This window comes from Megascapheus bottae, chromosome 18 (genome assembly GCF_031878675.1).
Source record: "Megascapheus bottae isolate mThoBot1 chromosome 18, mThoBot2.hap1, whole genome shotgun sequence".
Lineage (NCBI taxonomy): Eukaryota > Metazoa > Chordata > Mammalia > Rodentia > Geomyidae > Megascapheus > Megascapheus bottae.
In genome coordinates, this window is record NC_143526.1 from 12,435,731 (window position 1) to 12,453,464 (window position 17,734).

Below are 17,734 nucleotides of genomic sequence, written 5' to 3' on the forward strand. Positions count from 1 at the left end.
AATTGTAGACTCTTACGATGACCCATAGGATCCAGAAACATTTGTTTTATTTAGTTAGAGGAGAAACTCCCACCCCTACCCCGCCCTTATTTTTATTTGAATGCAAAAATCCCACTTAGGCAGAAGTGTGGGGGAGGGGATTGTGTTAGAGATCTTGGCCACCCATTCTAAGGGGGTTAACTTTCTAGGGGTGCCCACACCCACACATGGCTTTGTCTGGGTTTGCCAATTTATTTCCTTCACTGAAAGTCATTGCTAAAGGGAGAGTTTCAGCCCTGCAGTCACATTAATTAAAATGCCAACAGCCTGGGTTCCAGGGCCTGGGAGGTTTTTGTATCCGTGAAACAAACCCAAACAAAATAACAATTTGTTTTGTCACTAATCTTTTGCAAGCAAGGAAGGAAGGGCTGATAGTTTGGGAATCTTTACCAGAGCTCCTAGACTTTACTGCTGGTGAAGGAGCGGAAAAAAGTATGAGAAGTTTTCACATTCTCTGACTTGGGACTTTGACTTCCGCAAATCGCGTTAATGAAAGGAATTTCTACAAGGAAGTAGTTTTTCATACCTGTTTTGAGGAAAAGGCCAGAGACAATTTGGGGCGAAAGCATTTTATAAGCAGTACCATCCATGGTCTGCCACTTTAAGGCAGGGAGAAAACTGGTGGCTTTACATACATTTGAGGAGTAAAACTGGGGTCTGTGGGTGTGGCCAGGGAGATTTAAATAGCAAGAAACGCTTCCCAGTGGAGAATCTCCTTCCTGACTTGCAGGAAGGACCAGGCTGCTCCAGTTTTGCACGGTGGGAGTGTGGGGGTGTCATTTTTCTCTGTAAGTCAACCCCAGGGAGATCCTGCCAACAAGGAGGCTTTTCTCTCTAGGACTCTTTATATATGATGCCTTAGGGATCAAATCAGTGCTTCCGGGAGAGCCCACTTCAGTTATATTACCTTTGGGGAGCTCAAACTTCAAACTCCGTTCCTGCAAATATATCAACAAGGAGAAGGGATCGTTGATAACTACTATTTATTCCTCCCAGATTAGAGAACATAAGCTGAATTGCATTTATGTTCAACTCAGCAGGAAGGACAATACTTCTGAAAATAAAAGTCTGCATGGCTCCCTCTGCTAATAAAATACAACTCAAAAGAAAAAAGAGAAAAAAGATGGTATCTTTGACATCAAAATGTCAAACTTTGCAATTGGAGGTGAGAGATCTGTCACATTTGGGGACCTAGCTGGTGGTGCCTTGAGAAACAAGCTCTGCAGGCAGGCAGGCAGGTCCTCCATTCTGCTTCAGCAGCCCAAGTCAGGCCTGGGAATGTGGCTTAGTGGTAGAATGTTTGCCTAGCACGCAAGAAGTCCTGGGTTCTATTTCTCAGTACCACATAAACAGGAAAAGCCAGAAATGGCACTGTGGCTCAAGTGATAGCGTGTTAGCCTGGAGCAAAAAAAACTCAGGGACGGTGTCCTGGCTCTGAGTTCAAGCCCCAGGCCTGCCCCCCCCCCCCGAAAAAAAGAGGTTGGAGGTCCAGATAGCAGCTGAGGTAGACAGTGGGAAATTTGGATGTACTTGGGTTAATAAAGTATCTTCCTGAAGATTTCTTTTCCTTTCTCCATTTTCTGAGTTTTGAGTTCTTGTTTGGCTTTTTCCCTCAAAATTGGTATTGCTCTTTCACTTGAGCCACACCTCTACTTTGGCTATTCTTTGTTTTTGTTTTTGTCTTTTGCCAGTTCTGGACTTGGGCTCAGGGCCTGAGCACTGGCCTTGGACTTTCTCAAGGCTAGAGCGCTACCACTTGAGCCTCAGCACCACTTCTGGCTTTTTTCTATGTATGTGGTACCAAGGAATTGAACCCAGGTTTTTGTGTATGCTAGGCAAGCATTCTACCACTAGGCCAAACTCCTGGCCCTCTACTTTGGCTTTTTTTGCTAGTTAATTGAAAATAATCATTTCCTTGATTTTTTTTTTTTTTTTTGGCCAGTCCTGGGCTTGGGCTCAGGGCCTGAGCACTGTCCTCCGACTTTCTCAAGGCTTAGCACTCTACCACTTGAGCCTCAGCACCACCTCCAGCTTTTTTCAATGTGGTACCGAGGAATCAAACCCGGGTCTTTATGCATGCTAGGCAAGCACTCTACCACTAGGCCAAACTCCTGGGCCCCCATTTCCTTGATTTTTGTCTGCCCAGGTTGGCTTCTAAATGGGGTCCTCAGATCTCAGATTCCTGAGTAACTAAGATTTACAGGTATGAGCCACTGACACGAGAGAGAGAGAGAGAGAGAGAGAGAGAGAGAGAGAGAGAGAGAGAGAGAGAGAGAGAGAGAGAGAGAGAGAGAGGGACAGACAGACAGACAGACAGACAGACAGAAAGACAGAGAGACTGTATGGATGGGTATTTGTCAGAGGCTTGAACTCTGGGCCTCAATGCCATCCCTGAACTTCTTTTGTTGAAGGCTTGTATTCTACCACTTGAGCCAAAGTAACACATTGGCCTCTTCTGAGGAGTTTATTGGAAGTAAGAGTCTCACAGACTTTCCTGCTCTGGCTGGCTTTGAACTGCAATCCTCAGATCTCAGCCTCCGGATGAGTTAGGATTTCAGGCATGAGCCACTGGTGCTCAGCTGAGAATATATTTTCAGGCAAGGAAAATAACTTTGGAGGTATCCCAAGTCTAGGGGTATTGGGGGTACCTTACATCATCTCCTCAATTTCAAAGCATCTAAAATTGACACAGAATGCTGGCTTTTGTCCTTGGGTAGTACTGCCTACCTGGCCCATGTGTATAATGAAGTACACACACACACATGTACATATGTGTATATGAATACATCTACACACACACATAGGCCCTGTCTATGTGTGGTCAAGATAACTACTCTTAACCCTAAGGAATGGGATTCCTATTTCCTCTTTGCCAGGCTCCTCTGGGGACATTTCCAGCAATCATTCCACTGTACCGCACTTGCGAACCTTGTGGGCTGGAACCCTTTTCCCTGACTGACTGCCAGGAATGTTTCATTGGCTTTTCTTTTCCTCCTTCATTACCTTATTCTTGTTCCCTGATATTCACTCTGCTTCCTGAGGTCACCTGCTCAAGAAGCCACTCACCTACCTTCTATTCATTTGGGAGAGTTGTCATCCTTGTATTTTAGATTATGTGCTGTCCAGTCTGACCTTATTGGAGGAGCAGCAAAGAAGAGTAGTTTGGTTGTTTCCAGTCATCTACCATTCAGACCACAGTTCTGGGGCCATAGGGCTCTGAGATCACTTATCACTTGTCACCAATGTGGGCAGCCATCTTATCTTTCTTGATCTCAGGCAGAATTGACTTGAAGTGGTTACATTTTATCCTCACTGTCCTGAATAAGATTTTCATCTCTCCTCCCCACCTCTTCCCTCCTCTTTCCTCCCTTCCTCTTCCCACTCCCTTCCTCCTATCCCTCTCCTCTTCCTACCCTTCCTCTCTATAATTCAGGTGGCAAAATTGTTCCCCAGACATTGTAAATGAAAGTTGACCTCTCAGAATGTTCTCAAAATGAATGACATTGGTGGTGTGCTTTGGATTTATTTCTTGTTTTAGAACTTTGGCACAAAACAAAATGTGGGCAAAGCCAGCAGTGAGTTGGCTCCTAGAATTGACCTGTGGGACTCACATTCTTTTGGCTGCCCTGCAAAAGAAATCCAAACCTGTTTCTCCTGCTCTACCTCTTGATTCAGAATAGCAGAGAAAAACCCAGCTTCAACAAGGTCGCCGTGGATTTTATGGTTATCTGAAGAATTTGTCTCAAGTAGGGCTCAAGGACAATCAAAAGCAGGTGCTGGGATCCCAATGTGCACACCTGTGGCTTTCAGCACCAGACACTTCACTCCTCCCTCCACCCCCCATTTCTGGCCTCTGGTCTCTGCATTGGAAACAGTGCCCTTTGGGGTACAAAGCTGATTTTCTTATAAACACCAAGACCTTTTGCCATGTAGCTAGATATGGCCACTGATTTCCTCTTTAAACAGGGCAGAGAGGGCTAAGTTCTTCTCACCTTTAAAACAATCATTCACAGAAAATACTGACTCTCTCCATGCTAGGTTACATGACTCCTTTCACAGAGTTGGGGGCCTGAAGACAGCAGACTGACCACTGGCAGGGCCCTAGGTTGGGTCATCCAGGAGAGGCTCTGACTGACCTGGCCAGCTTCCTGCCTATTAGTTATAGCTGAGCCCCAACTCTGTGTGCCTAAGCAGGCTGGCCTTTGTCATATGTCAGCATTCATGGGTAGCTGGGAATCTTGGGAGGCACCTGAGAGTGGTAAGATATTTGCCCTGCTCAGATATGAGGAGGAGCAACTTACAGGATGATTTTGTTTTGATTCAGTAATGACCCTTGAATAATGGGATCTAATGTAGGTAGGGTGTTTAAATCTTAAAAAAGACATGCTGAGGGGCTGGGAGTTTGGCCTCGCGGTAGAGTGTTTGCCTAGCGTATATGAAGACCCAGGTTCAGTTCCTTGGCGCTACATACATAGAAAAAAGCCGGAAGTGGTGCTGAGGCTCAAGTGGTAGTACTCTAACCTTGAGAAAGTCCAAGGACAGTGCTGAGGCCCTGAACTCAAGCTCAGGACTGGCAAAAAAAAAAAAAGACATGTTGAGATTTATAGTGTTTGTTCTAATGTTTCATTTTCTAACAAGCATTTTGGGGAAAAGTTCAGGAATGAGTCAATCTCTTAGGTCTTTATTTCTAGGTTTCATTGTCTCTCCTTGCATTTCTTCCTTCTTCTGGGACACAGATGGAGGGGAAGAGTTGGGAAGCTTCCAAGCCATTATGCTCTGCCATCTACTGAATCACCATGTGTGTTATTCTAACAGAATTCTTTGTATGTGTAGGGATATTGGCCATGTCCTTATGTTCTTTCCTGAGCCTATTTATCTAGCTATTCATTTTGTACCACATGATGTATTTGGGTATTTTTCTCATGAATAGAATGATAATTTATTCCTTTAAAATGCTATTTGAGGGCCGGGAGTTTGACCTTGTGGTAGAGTACTTGCCTAGCATGCACAAAGACCCGGGTTTGATTTCTTGGCACCACATACCTAGGAAAAAAAAGCCAGAAGTGGTGCTGTGGCTGAAGTGGTAGAGCTCTAGCCTTGAGAAAGTCCAAGGACAGTGCTCAGGCTCTGAGCTCAAGCCCAGGACTGGGCAAAAAATGCTATTTGACACTGAAATTGGTGGTTCATGCTGATAAGCCTAGTTGCTCAGGAGGCTAAGATCTGAGAACAGCAGTTTAAAGTCAACCCAGGCAGAAAAGTCCGTGAGATTCCTATCTCCAATTAACCAGCAAAAGGCCAGAAGTGACGGTGTTACTCAAGTGGCAGAGCACTAGATCAAAAAGCTTAGGGATAGTATCCAGGTCTTAAGTTCAAGCCCCAGGACCTGTGTGCACGAGTGTGCATGCACACACACACACACACACACACACACACACACACACACACACACACACTACATGGGAGGTTCTGGGCTTTCCTTATCCTTAGTATTTTCTATATTCAAGTGTCAGTAACCAACTCCCTACTTCCCCAGCATAAATCAAATATGCTCTGAAAGTTAATTTTTAAACAAACCTTGTATGTGTTTAAAATGCTAAAGCTGGAAGAAGAATTTGCACTAATGTCAGGCATTGGTGGTGTAGGCTTGTAATTCTAGCTACTTAGAAGGCCAAGATCTAAGTAGGGTAGTTCAAAGCCAGCCCAGATGGGAAAGGCCATAAGACTCTTATCTTCAACTAACTACCAAAAAAGCTGGAAATGGATCTTCCGTAGCTCAAAGTGATAGAGCAGTAGCTCTGAGCACAAAAGCTCAGGGAAAGTACCCAGGCTCTGGGTTCAAGCTCTAGGACGTGCACTCTCCTTCTAAAAAATGTACTACTTGAACATTCGTTAATCAAATTGAGCATTTACCTTATACCAGCAAGTTTGATATAAATGAGTGGTACAAGGGAGAAAATGATGTTATGTGGAAGTGATGCAAAGCGTTCCTGACATAGTGCAGGTATCGCCAAACCCACAGGAAGTGAGTTCTCACTTTGTTGAGCCATGACCAATTAATGAGTGGAAAAATATGTCTAGAAACAGTCCATTAGCTTTCCAGGGCCTCTGTCATAAAGGGTCACAAATTGGGCCATGTGAAACAATAGACTTTGGTTATTGCCTAGTTCTAAGGTTAAAATTGAAATGTTGTTGTGTAGGTTCCTTCTGGGGACTGTGGGAGGGAACCCGTTTTGGTCCCCAGCTTCTGATGGCTCATTGACAATCACTGGTTCACAGCTATGTCACTCCAATCTTTTGCTTCTTGTGACTTCCTCCATACTATGACTTCACAGCATGCCCTGTCTATGCACTCTGCCTCTGTGTCTACAGCTCCTTTTGTCACAAGAACACCAATCGTACTGTGTTAGCACACTTTTATGGACTAAAATTTTCAACTGAATCTCACTTTGTTATCTGATACATTGGATTTATTTGTATTTGGTTATTTGAAATTTGATAGGGAAGGGGAGAAAACCAAGACGGGGGTGGGGGGAATGGGGGGAGGGGGAGGGTAATGGGTACCAAGACATGTGAAAGGGTATCAATGTAAGTGAATTAATGCACCTTCTATCTGGCAAATATCATGTAACCCTTTTACTAATTACAATAAAATATATTAAAAAATTTTCAACTGATTGTGTCTACATGTCTGGGTTTCCAATTCACATAGGGAAGTACCAACACTTGGGACTTTGATATGACTTTGTGAGCAGATATAATTCAGCTTGTAACATGAAGAAAATTCCAAAATACTAAATCAGTACTTAATCAGGCTGCGGTGACTTTGAACATTTCCCTAACACCTTTGGGTATCCTTCAAAACATACAAAATTAGAGGATGTCAACATCACAACACAGTTGGAACAGCTGACCTAGTTATAAAGATGATACTCTTTGCATTATGCCTGGAGATACTACTTCAAGCCCTGATATTGGCAATGCACCCCTCCAGATTAAAAAAAAAGTGCTAATATGGTAAAGGTGTTGAGGAAAATATTTATGATGTCTGGCCATAGATTCCAACTCTAAATCATGACCAAGAAGAAAGAGGGACACCTTGGGTCCTTGTCGTGGCTGTGTCTCATGAGAATAGTTTTCAGCCCAAGAACTGTATCAGGGGCTCTGAGCCTACAGAGGGGGACCTAATTCTGCCTCTATTTACCTTAACTCAGACAGCACTGATAGTTTAGTCATTTTTTTTTTCTCATAGGCTTCTGGTGACTAGGATGAGAATAAGGATTGTCTCTGTTTAAGTCACTGTAGTAGACAATATAGCAGTCACTCAATACATACTTGTTGAGTAACAGAAAGCTTTGTGAGATTTTAGTTTATTTTCGCCCACTGGTGGGTAGCAGAGAGATTACATGGCATCTGGGAGAGGCTGCCTTCTAGCTTAGTACTTACCTGGCCTCAGGCTCCCCCACCCAATGTAAACCTCACCTTCCCTTCCACCTGATACTTGGCAGCTCTTGCTTCCCTGGTCTTCTCAGGGCTGTTAATCGCTATTTACATGAATCGTATTTGACCCCAATAACAACACATAGTGATGAACCACCTACAGAGCACTAGGCATTTCCTTTCCTCTCTTTTCCTTTCCTGTGTGTGTGTGTGGGGGGGGGGAACTGGGGGTTGAACTCATGGCCTGGGTGTTGTCCCTGAGCTTTGTACTTAAGGCTAGTGCTTTACCCCTTGAGTCACAAATCGACTCCTAGTTTTTTTTAACCCCTAGTAATTTAATTGGAGAGAAGAATCAGACTTTCCTTCCTTGGCTGACTTTAAACCACAATCCTCAGATCTCCACCTCCAGAGTAGGCATAACTGCATCAGCTCCTAGTGCCCAGAAAGGAATCTTCTAGTCACTGCCCCATTCAGCCCTCCAAGGATTCCAAGAACCAGCCTTTGTCTTTCTACTTGAACTCAACAGAAAGGACAATTTTGCAGAGATTTGATCCTCATCCAAGGCCTCAGGTTTTCACAGGAGAAGCTCAACTCCAACCTAAGTCAGCTTGACCCCAAGGCCATGTGCATTCCACCTGTCTCAGAAGCACTCTTCCCATCCCTGTTCTTACTGCCTAAGTCCAGTGAGTGAAGTCTGAAGGTCAAGATCAAAGTGATGACCAAGGCCAGGTGAGCCCAAGGACTGCATTCAGAGTCTTCCAGCTTAATAAGCTTCTTCAGGATTCCCTAAGGTTAAGGATAAGGAGGGGGATGGTGGAAAGATCCTCTATTTAACAAACTGTCAGGATTAATAATGAGTTTTAACAAAGATAAACTGCTGCTATTTTACAGATTTTTAACTTATCAAAATGACATTGCTAATGGGTTGACCTAACAGCTTCAGCAAAACTATCAGAAAACTTTTCCCATTCTCTTATGAGTAGAAAAGTTTTTATGATTCCTGTAAATCCCGGTTGTCACTTAGAGAAGGTGCCAGAGGAATGAGCAGCATGCACTGAGGAAATCAGGGACAAGTGGTTTAAATGTTGGGGCATCATGATTTTGAAGGATAACTATGGAATGTCAAGGCAAAAGAGGATAGTTGAGGCACAAGGAAACATGACCAGCTCCTACTCTTGAGTTTCTACTGCTTGTGCATATGGCACTCTCTTCTCTGCCATGCCGGCATGGTCAAGGCACGATGTCTAGCACAGAATAGTCACTTCCTAAATATTGAGGAATGTCAGGCAGAAGGCAACATGGACTCAGGAAGACTGGCTAGGAAAAGGCTTTTATTTTCTTCTCCTTTTTCCCTCTCCCTTTCTTTCTTTGTCTTTTTGGTGGTCACTTGGAGGTATGAATTCACAGACTTTCTGATTGCCTTTAAATTGCTACTGGCTGCCTCCCCACCCCCACCCCCCTGGCCGACTTTTTTTCCCTCTTGTTTTTACTGTCTTGGCTTTCATACTATCAACCAGTTGTACACTGTTTTGGCTGGCTCTGCTTTTACCCCACAAGTCAAGTTCCTACTACCAGAAGTAGAATAATGGCCCCATAAATAATGTTCCCATTTGGTGGTATCTGCTTTATCTTACCCACTGTGGCAAACTTGATGCTCTCACAGTTACAAAATCTCTTCCCGTGCTTAAAGACTATACTGTGTGTTCTGTCTATAGATGTCTCCTATTGTTTTTTAGACTTGTCCCAACTCCATCACTTAACTTCTGCTTTACAACTTACTCCCTCTCTCTAAATTCTATGTCTCAATAAACCCAACATAGTCTCTGCCTGCAGAACTTACTCTTTCCTCATCCCTAAAGCTTTTCTTCCTACTGTTTCTAAGACATGGAAGAATACTTTCTCCTTCTCTCTATCTCTGTCTCTCTGTCTTTCTCCTGTCTCTGTCTGTCTGTCTGTCTGTCTGTCTCCCCTCCCCCCTCTCTCATTTCTAATGTGCCCTCATTGAGGCCCACCTTGAGCACTACAACCTCCACATCCAGCCCCATCCAGCCCCATCCAGCCCCACCCAGCCCTTTGTATCTGGCTTCTGAGGCCTGATATAATTTACCTTGAAATTTTGTTCTTGGTCCCCAGGTTCCTAAACTGGAACCTTGTGTAAAGTAGGTATCATAGACATTTATAAAATAATCCACAGATTATTATATCACTTATCAGTTGTGTGCCAAGCCTTGGGTTCAATGCAGGGGATTTTTCTTTGTGGGGAGAGATTTACAAGGAGGAATTGAAGGAATCATGAAGAATTATTTTGAAAATCCAAAGTAGCATGCACATTTAGAGTAATACAGTCGATCATGATTGTGATGCCGATGTGATAATAATAATGGTGAATATCATAATGATAATTGTAAGGATGGTGCTAGTGATGGTGATGATGATGATGGTAATAATTACGATGGTGATGGTAAAAAATGTATTGGATGTTCATATCTCCATCTATAGATATACTCATCACCTTTCACACACTACTTTGTCCCCCGGGAGTGGGGGGAGGAGGTGTTGATACTCATGGATTATATCTTTCAAGCTTCCAATCTCTTTGGTTTCTTGTTAAGTTTAACCAATTAAAAAAAAAACTATCAGTGGAAAGCCAGATCAGCTATCCCTGAGAAGAGACAAAATTGTGCATTTATTTCCCTAGCTCTTTATTTGTTGGGTCTCATTTTGTACTTGATAGATCACAGATTCTTTCAGCTTATCCCTTTCCTACAGTTTGAGTCCTTTATAAATTCTAGTAGCCGCTTCTCACATGCCTACTTGGTCTATATCTGGTACTATCTCCTTTTAGTTCCCAGTCTCATAGTTTATCATTAATGAACTCCCTACATCTTGCTCTAACGCTTTTTCAAGTTGTGTGCCATTTCTTTGTCTGACAGATGCAACGACTGTGCTAGCAATAGTGAAGGTAGAGACTTTTCTCCCAGTTGAAAGTCCGGGGATCCTAGTGAGCAATTTATGCAAGAATTCATGCAAGCTGTAGAATTAGAGAAGACTCGTAACATGTCCATTCTACTTTATCTGATGCTTAAAAACTGTGGGATAAAACCTAGTGGCTCAAAAACAATATTAACAATCTCTAATTTCTTACCCTTTTACAAGTCAGGAATTGAACAGGACGGAGCAGGATGGCTGTGGCTACTCCAACCTATCTAGACACTCCACAGAAAGGCTTGAAGGCCAATTGATTCGGCTACTGGCTATGTCCCAGGGGTGAGTATTTAAAGACAGAAATAAGGAACCAGGCTGAAGCTATTATAACTTTTTAAAGTCAGCCTTGGAAGACAAATGGATCACTTTTCCTATGCCACAACACCAGGCATTAGGCTTCACTTCTGGAGGAAGGGATGTAAATGTCACATTGTATCATGTGGGGTAGTACAACAGAAGCCACTGTGGGACACTGTGAGACTTGGGAATCCTTATGTTGCAACTCCTCTTTCTTCCTCAACAGTGACACTGTGTTGGATCCATGCTGAGGACAATGACCCCCATATCAAGGCAGCTGGATCTGACTCATCCCGAGGAGGATACCCACCCAGTCCTGCATGAGTGAAATAATTTAACTTTCAATGCATCACTCTTCTGAGATTTTGTTGTAAGCATGGAAATTATCATTCAAGTATTGGTCGCTTATGCCTGTAATCCTAGATACTGCTGTTCGAAGGCAGCCAGCAGAGAAGTCTATAAGACTCTTCAATGAACAATCAAAAAGCCAGAAGGGGAGCCATGGCTCAAATAATAGAGTGCCAGCCTTGGTCAAAATAGCTAAGCGAGAGCATGAAGCCCTACGTACACTCCCCACAAAAATAATGGTTATTATTCATATCTTTCGACTGTCTGAGTCACTGCCTCCCTATTCATGTACTACCAGAGCATCTCTGATGTCAACCAAGGACCCAGCTTGGGTTCCTGTCCCTCCTTTTATTCTATGCACTCTGAGAAGAAGAAGGAAATCATGGAGCTTCCTGAACCATCACCAACTGACAGGATCTAAAACTGTATGCAGAAGAGACTTGGCTCAGCCACAACAGTGGAAATGCACATGCTTAGCATGAATGAAGGGAGATGTTCTCAGTGTTTGTTGGAAGGATCCTGGGGAAAATAGAGATTGTTGTATTGGAAATGATTGACAGGTATGTGTCTTCAGGGACCTTCCCCTATCATGGAAGATGCTGTCTGAAGCAGGAAGTCTGCTTGATGTCTGCCCCAATAAGAAGCCTGGAAAAACCATCTGTCAAGTGATATTTAGAGCTGACATTTTCATAAGGATCTGGTCTATGGAGGGTTTTCACAGGGCCTGGAAAAAATTACTTTTTTTTTTTTAAACTTTTCTGCTGCTCCCATGTCCTGTAATTATACAAAGCTCATTGTGTTAAATGTACATTTAACGGTGACATGCTTGCAAGACTGTATTTCCAAAAGATTTTCATCTTGAAATAATTTCATTCATCAAAGTTGCATCATACTATTCCTAATAAATAACATTTCTTCCTTGAAGTACTTTAAAGTAAGTTGTACACATGATGGCTTTTCAATCCAAAGTAATGTTGTGTGTATTTATTTAAAAAATAAAACATACATAGAACTCCAAACATACTTTTGCAGAACCACAACCAAGTTGTAAACCTTAGTAAACTTCTCTGTGGGCTTGGGCTAGGGTGGAAAGCAAGATGGGAGCATGAGTACATTTCTGATAAGAAATAAAGAATCTTCATTCAATGGGAAAGCAGCCTTGTGTTACACACTTAAAATTTGGTTTTAGCCAAACTAGCTTGAAATTACAATCTTTTTTTTGAAATCATAATATTTTTAATTGTAATTAATAAAAGGGTTACATGATATTTGCCAGATAGAAGGTGCATTAATTCACATACATTGATGCCCTTTCACATGTCTTGTTACCCATTACCCTCCTCCCCACAACCCCTAACCGTCTTGTGAAATCACAATCTTGAATCACTAGCTTCGGGGCAAATGCATTGCTTAACTTCTTTGAGTTTTTGCTTCTACATCTGTGAATGGCAGATAAGAAAAATCCTAAGCTGGATGTAAGTGGCTCATGCCTGCAATCGTAGCTACTCAGGATGCTGAGATATGAGGATCCTAGTTCAAACCCCAGGCATGAAAGTCTGAGAGACATTTATCTCTAATTAACCACCAAAAAGCCAGTGGCTCAGGTGGTAGAGCACTAGCCTTGAACAAAAAAAGCTAAGGAACAGCCGAGTGTCTGAGTTTAAATCCTAATACAGACACCAAACCAAACCAAACACAACCAAAAAATACCCTCCATGGCTGCAGGGCTGCAGATGTGGCTGAGTGGTAAAGGCTTAGGGTCTGAGTTTAAATCCTAATACAGACATCAAACCAAACCAAACACAACCAAAAAATACCCTCCGTGGCTGCAGGGCTGCAGATGTGGCTTAGTGGTAAAAATTCCTGCCCAGCAAGCATGAGACTCTAAGTTCAATTCCCTGTACCCACAAAATGGTAAAAATTCCTACTCATATGGTAGACATCTGAAATAGATAATTCAATCCAGGTGTAGTGGTACAAACCTAGATTTACAGTTACTTAAGATCACATAAACTCATTAGTTTGAGACCAGTCTGAGCAATGCAGCAAGATTCTGACCAAAAAAAAAAATAATAATCTATGTCAAATGCTTTTCTGAAGTGCCTAGTATTTAGGTAAACCTGGTGGCTATTTTTCATGTAATTTATTATTTATCCAGCAAGTTTTATTCCTCAAATGTCTACCATATTATCAGGCTTAGGAGATTACCAAAGTGATATAACCATTTCTCACAATGCTTAGCCAGTACAATTGGAAGTTGGACCAATTTCCAATGTAGCCAAATAAGTAAAGACTGAAGACAGGGCTTAGCTGTCTGCATAGTTTTCTTATATATGTGTGTATATGATTATATATATGGTAAGATATATGTATATTTTTTGTTTATTATCTTAGTAAGATAATAAATATTAAGTCCAGAATACATTCAATGAAGGATAGTCAAGTAAATGAAATATAGTAAACACAAGACTCATGAGGTACCTGTGTCAGAAGCCAAAGATCAAGCACAGCTTTCCAGAGGGCCGACCCTTGTACTGAGTGAGACCTGAAGGAATAGTCCAACCAAGAGGGGCGGGGAAGAGAAGGAAATGGTCCAGACTGAGCAATCAGCTAGTGTCCCAGGGTGTGGTAGTGAAGAGCTTGAGTTTAGAAGAAAGACAGATTGGTTCAGAACATGGTATTAAACCTCAAACCTCTGTTGTGTCCCTATGAGCCAAGGATAAATTCTCAGTCATAAAGAGTTGTAATGAAGTAAAGACACATTTGTTTAGTTCCTGGTGAGCATCCAAAGCTTGTCATTTGCTTAGTTATTCAGAGAACTCAAGTAACCTAGTTAGTCTAAAGCAGAGGGTGAGACCTGAGAGGGACTGCTGATAAACAGGCTGGGATTAGACTAGAAGGAATGTGGAGGTTATCTCCAAGCTGATTATTAACAGGGAAGGGTCTTCAGCAAGATGCACAAGATTTTAGTAAAAGCACATGAGTACCAGACAGGTCAATAAAAGACAAGAGATCTAATGGGAAGCAGGAAGATCTACGCAGAGACATGGAAATTAGACAAGAAATGGAATCTGTGGGACTAAGGGCAGAGAGCCCAAGAATAGAAGGCAAACTCACGATCAAAGATACTGGCTTGCCACCGGAGGCCAGCGAGAGGTGGAAGATCAGATGACGTCTAGGTATCTGACTTGGGTGTCTACATTCATCTTGAGGTGCTTGCAGATCATCAATGTAAAGGCTATGAGGCTTTAATAATTAGGTTTAGAGCCCAAAGGAAGGGTCTAAGCAAGAACTAAAGATATCAACATGGCTTGGCATGGCATGCATCAACAAAATAGAACTCAGTATCTATTAGTGTGAATAAGATCGCTCAGAGAAAACTGGTAAGGAAGCAATATGGAGCTGGTCTCTCTGGTGGTTCACATCTGTAATCCTAGCTACTCAGAAGCTGAGACCTGAGGATTATAGTTCAAAGCCAACCTAGGCAGGAAAGTCTGTGAAAGTCTTATTTCCAATTGATCACCAAAAAGTTGGAAGCGGAGCTGTGGTTCAAGTGGTAAAGCCTTCAGCAAAAAAAGAGCTAACAGTTAGCCTCAGCCCTGAGTATCAAGCACCAGTACTGGTGTGCGCAGGCACATGCCCACCCCTCTCCCCTGCGCGCGCACGCCACACACACACACACACACACACACGATATGAGAACTTAATGATCTTTATTGCCATAATGTTTAGCAGAACAAGGTCAGAGAGTGAAGGGAAAGCCAGTAAACAACCACAGATGACAGAGAAAGGGCTGATTCCTCAGCACTTGACAGTTACCAAAAAGTTTTCCAAAAAGGAGCAAGACACGTGCAGAAGACACTCAAGAGAGGACTTAGAAGGAGCCAATGGATGAGGCTAAATGCTTAGCTTAGAAGAGAAAGAGAAGGGTATCTATATTAAGAAATACTTAGCTGGGGGTCTGGTAAGGATGCTTTATGCCTGCAATCCTACTCAGGATGCTGAGCGCTGAGGATCAGGGTTCAGGGCCAGCCTAGGCAGCAAAGTCCTTGAGACTCTCATCTCCAGGTAACCACCAATAAGCTAGACATAAAGCTATGTCTTATGTGGTAGAGGTCCAGCCTTGAAGGGAATGCTGGCACCCAGGCCCTGAGTTTAAGCCCCAGCACATGCACTCACACCCGCATGCACACACATTTAAAGTCATCATACAGAATGGAACGTGTCTCTCCTAATATATCCGGGTGATTTTGGTTACCCCTCCCTACCTTTTAGCTGAGCAAAGTGAATCCTTGGGAGGCTGAGAAACTTGTTCAGTGTTGCATAGCTGATAAGAATGGAATCTGCTATGACATTAACTGGGGTTTAAACTCTAAATCCAATAGGTGGGAGAAAAAGGAAGCAGACATGATTTAAACTAAGAAGAATGTTTTAGCAGTCACAGACAACTGATACTGGACTAAGGCACATGGCAGTCAGTGTGGGGAAGGCCTGTTGTTTCATAACCTGGATGAATAGAGAGAAGCCTTCAGGAGGCAGATCACTCTGTATGGTGTACAGATGTTTACATGCTTGCATTCTATACGGGGCTGCAAGTTTCTTGAAATTTTTTCTTTTTCTTTTTTCTTTTTTTGCCAGTCCAGGGCTTGGGCTCAGGGCTTGAGCACTGTCCTTGGACTTTCTCAAGGCTAGCACTCTACCACTTGAGCCTCAGCACCACTTCTGGCTTTTTGCTATGTATGTGGTACCGAGGAATTGAACCCGGGTCTTCGTGCATGCTAGGCAAGCACTCTACCACTAGACCAAACTCCCAGCCAAAATTTTATATTTTTCAGAGTTTCATTTTATTTGGTGCTGGTCTTGGGACTTGAACTCAGGGCCTGGGCACTGTCTCTGAGCATATTGCTCAAGACTAGTACTCTACCACTTGAGACATACCTCCACTTCTGGCTGTTTCTTTATTTAGTAGTTTACTTGGAGATAAGAGCCTCATGGACTTTCTTACCTGGACTGGCTCTAAACCATGATCCTCAGATCTTAGCCATTGGAATAGCTAGGGTTACAAATGTGAACTACTTGTGTCTGGCTTTTTATCCATTTTTAAAACCTTTGATTTACTATAATTTAGCCTGGAATGGAGTAGGCATGCCACCCAGATACCTTACAAGGGACTTGTATATTGAGGTTAGAGCTGTGCTAAGTTATTTCTCTGGTCCAGGTCTTTGGGACTTTGAATTCTCAGTTCTATTTATGAACTTTCTAATGGAGAATCAGCTCTAGCCCCTAGAAAGGGAATCCATCCCAGTTGGATGAGTGGGAGGGAGGAAGCAGGGCTGAGAGTCAAGGGCAGGAGTCTAGCTCTGGGAGGGGGGAGCCAACTGTGAGAAGCTAGGGTGGGGGAAGTAGAGCTCCCGCACACAAAGGGTTGACCAGAAGCATCTACATTTCAAAGCAGGTCCCAGAAAGGAACAAAGGCGCCGTACAACAGGGTTGACACAGAGCCATAGAGAGGTCTTAGGCTTTGCTCTATGGGATAAGCTGGCTAGTAGCCTGGACTGGAAGGGGCTGAACCATGTTAGCAATTATACCCCCTCCCCTCAAAGATTTTTAACGTGAGTGCAAGTGCTGGTCGCCTGGGGATACTGGGAAATAAGCTAAAAAAGGGAGTCTTGGGAAGCCAGATCCTTATTTAGTGACCAAATAAGGCAAGATAAAAATGCCTTTGAGAATTATTGCAGAAATTCTCTGGAAACAAAGGGTCAAAAACAAGCCAGGTTGTCTACTTTGTATGACTTCAGTGCTCAAAATGAGACAAGGATCTTGACTTTATACAAAATGATATGGAAGCCCAGAAGGATGGACCGTCTAGATTAGGATCACACAGCTAGGAATAGCGAGGTGTAGAGGTAAGCTCAGCCTTGCGGCATTATGGAGAGTGGAACTTTTGAAGCCATACAACAATTTATAGCAGTTCCTTGCTGTTCAGAAATATCAACCTCAGTGGAGACCTCGATTTACAACCATGCTTTTCCAGGGATGAAGAAGCCGTAAGGAAGAGAAAGAAGAGCTGTAGGTTGCATTGTAATCCTTGATTCTAGATGCCTACTGGATAACTTTTCCTATTTTCAGACCTGGAAGCAAAACTGGGTAGCATTGAGGGGACAGGTTTCAAGATGGTAGAATAGTGACTACATGGTGATGGCACCAGTGAGTGTTCGCAGTTTCTGGATAATTCTCCCCAAAGGGTGTCCTTGTGGGATGCTTTTAGAACAGGAACTCAACTGATTGCAAGGATCTGGGGAGCAGGGGCCATTCAAGGTACCTTTTCAAACATCAGACTTGGAAAATGACCTCAGGTTGGTGGAGAATTCTTGGTTCTTCACACCCTGCCTGCCCCTCCCCCACCTCGTAGCAAGTGGAGCTAATTAGACTCAGTGGTTAATTAGCAGGTCCCAATGTTAAGGAGAACAATGACTGTTGGATTCCTGGCTCTGGTCTCTCTTCTTATAGGGTAGCTCTGAGATTTTTCAGCCTGATCTCAGAAATTCTTTCAGTTGTCTGTTGTTCATGATTCTGTGTGTGTGTGTGTGTGTGTGTGTGTGTGTGTGTGTGTGTGTGTGTGTGTGTT

At 43.0% G+C, this 17,734-nt stretch overlaps 1 long non-coding RNA gene across 3 annotated transcripts in view; it reads left to right on the forward strand.

Moving 5' to 3' along the window:
* LOC150050119 (uncharacterized) overlaps window positions 1-12,030 on the forward strand; it is a 32,837-nt gene extending 20,807 nt beyond the window's left edge. The window contains exons 2-4 of one of the 3 annotated variants that reach the window (XR_016538575.1): window positions 8,003-8,205; window positions 10,633-10,743; window positions 10,985-12,030. This is a non-coding gene — a long non-coding RNA (uncharacterized LOC150050119). The remainder of the gene's footprint in view (window positions 1-8,002; window positions 8,206-10,632; window positions 10,744-10,984) is intronic. The other 2 variants (XR_016538574.1, XR_016538573.1) reach the window with 2 other exon arrangements.
* The last annotated feature ends 5,704 nt before the right edge of the window (window positions 12,031-17,734 follow it).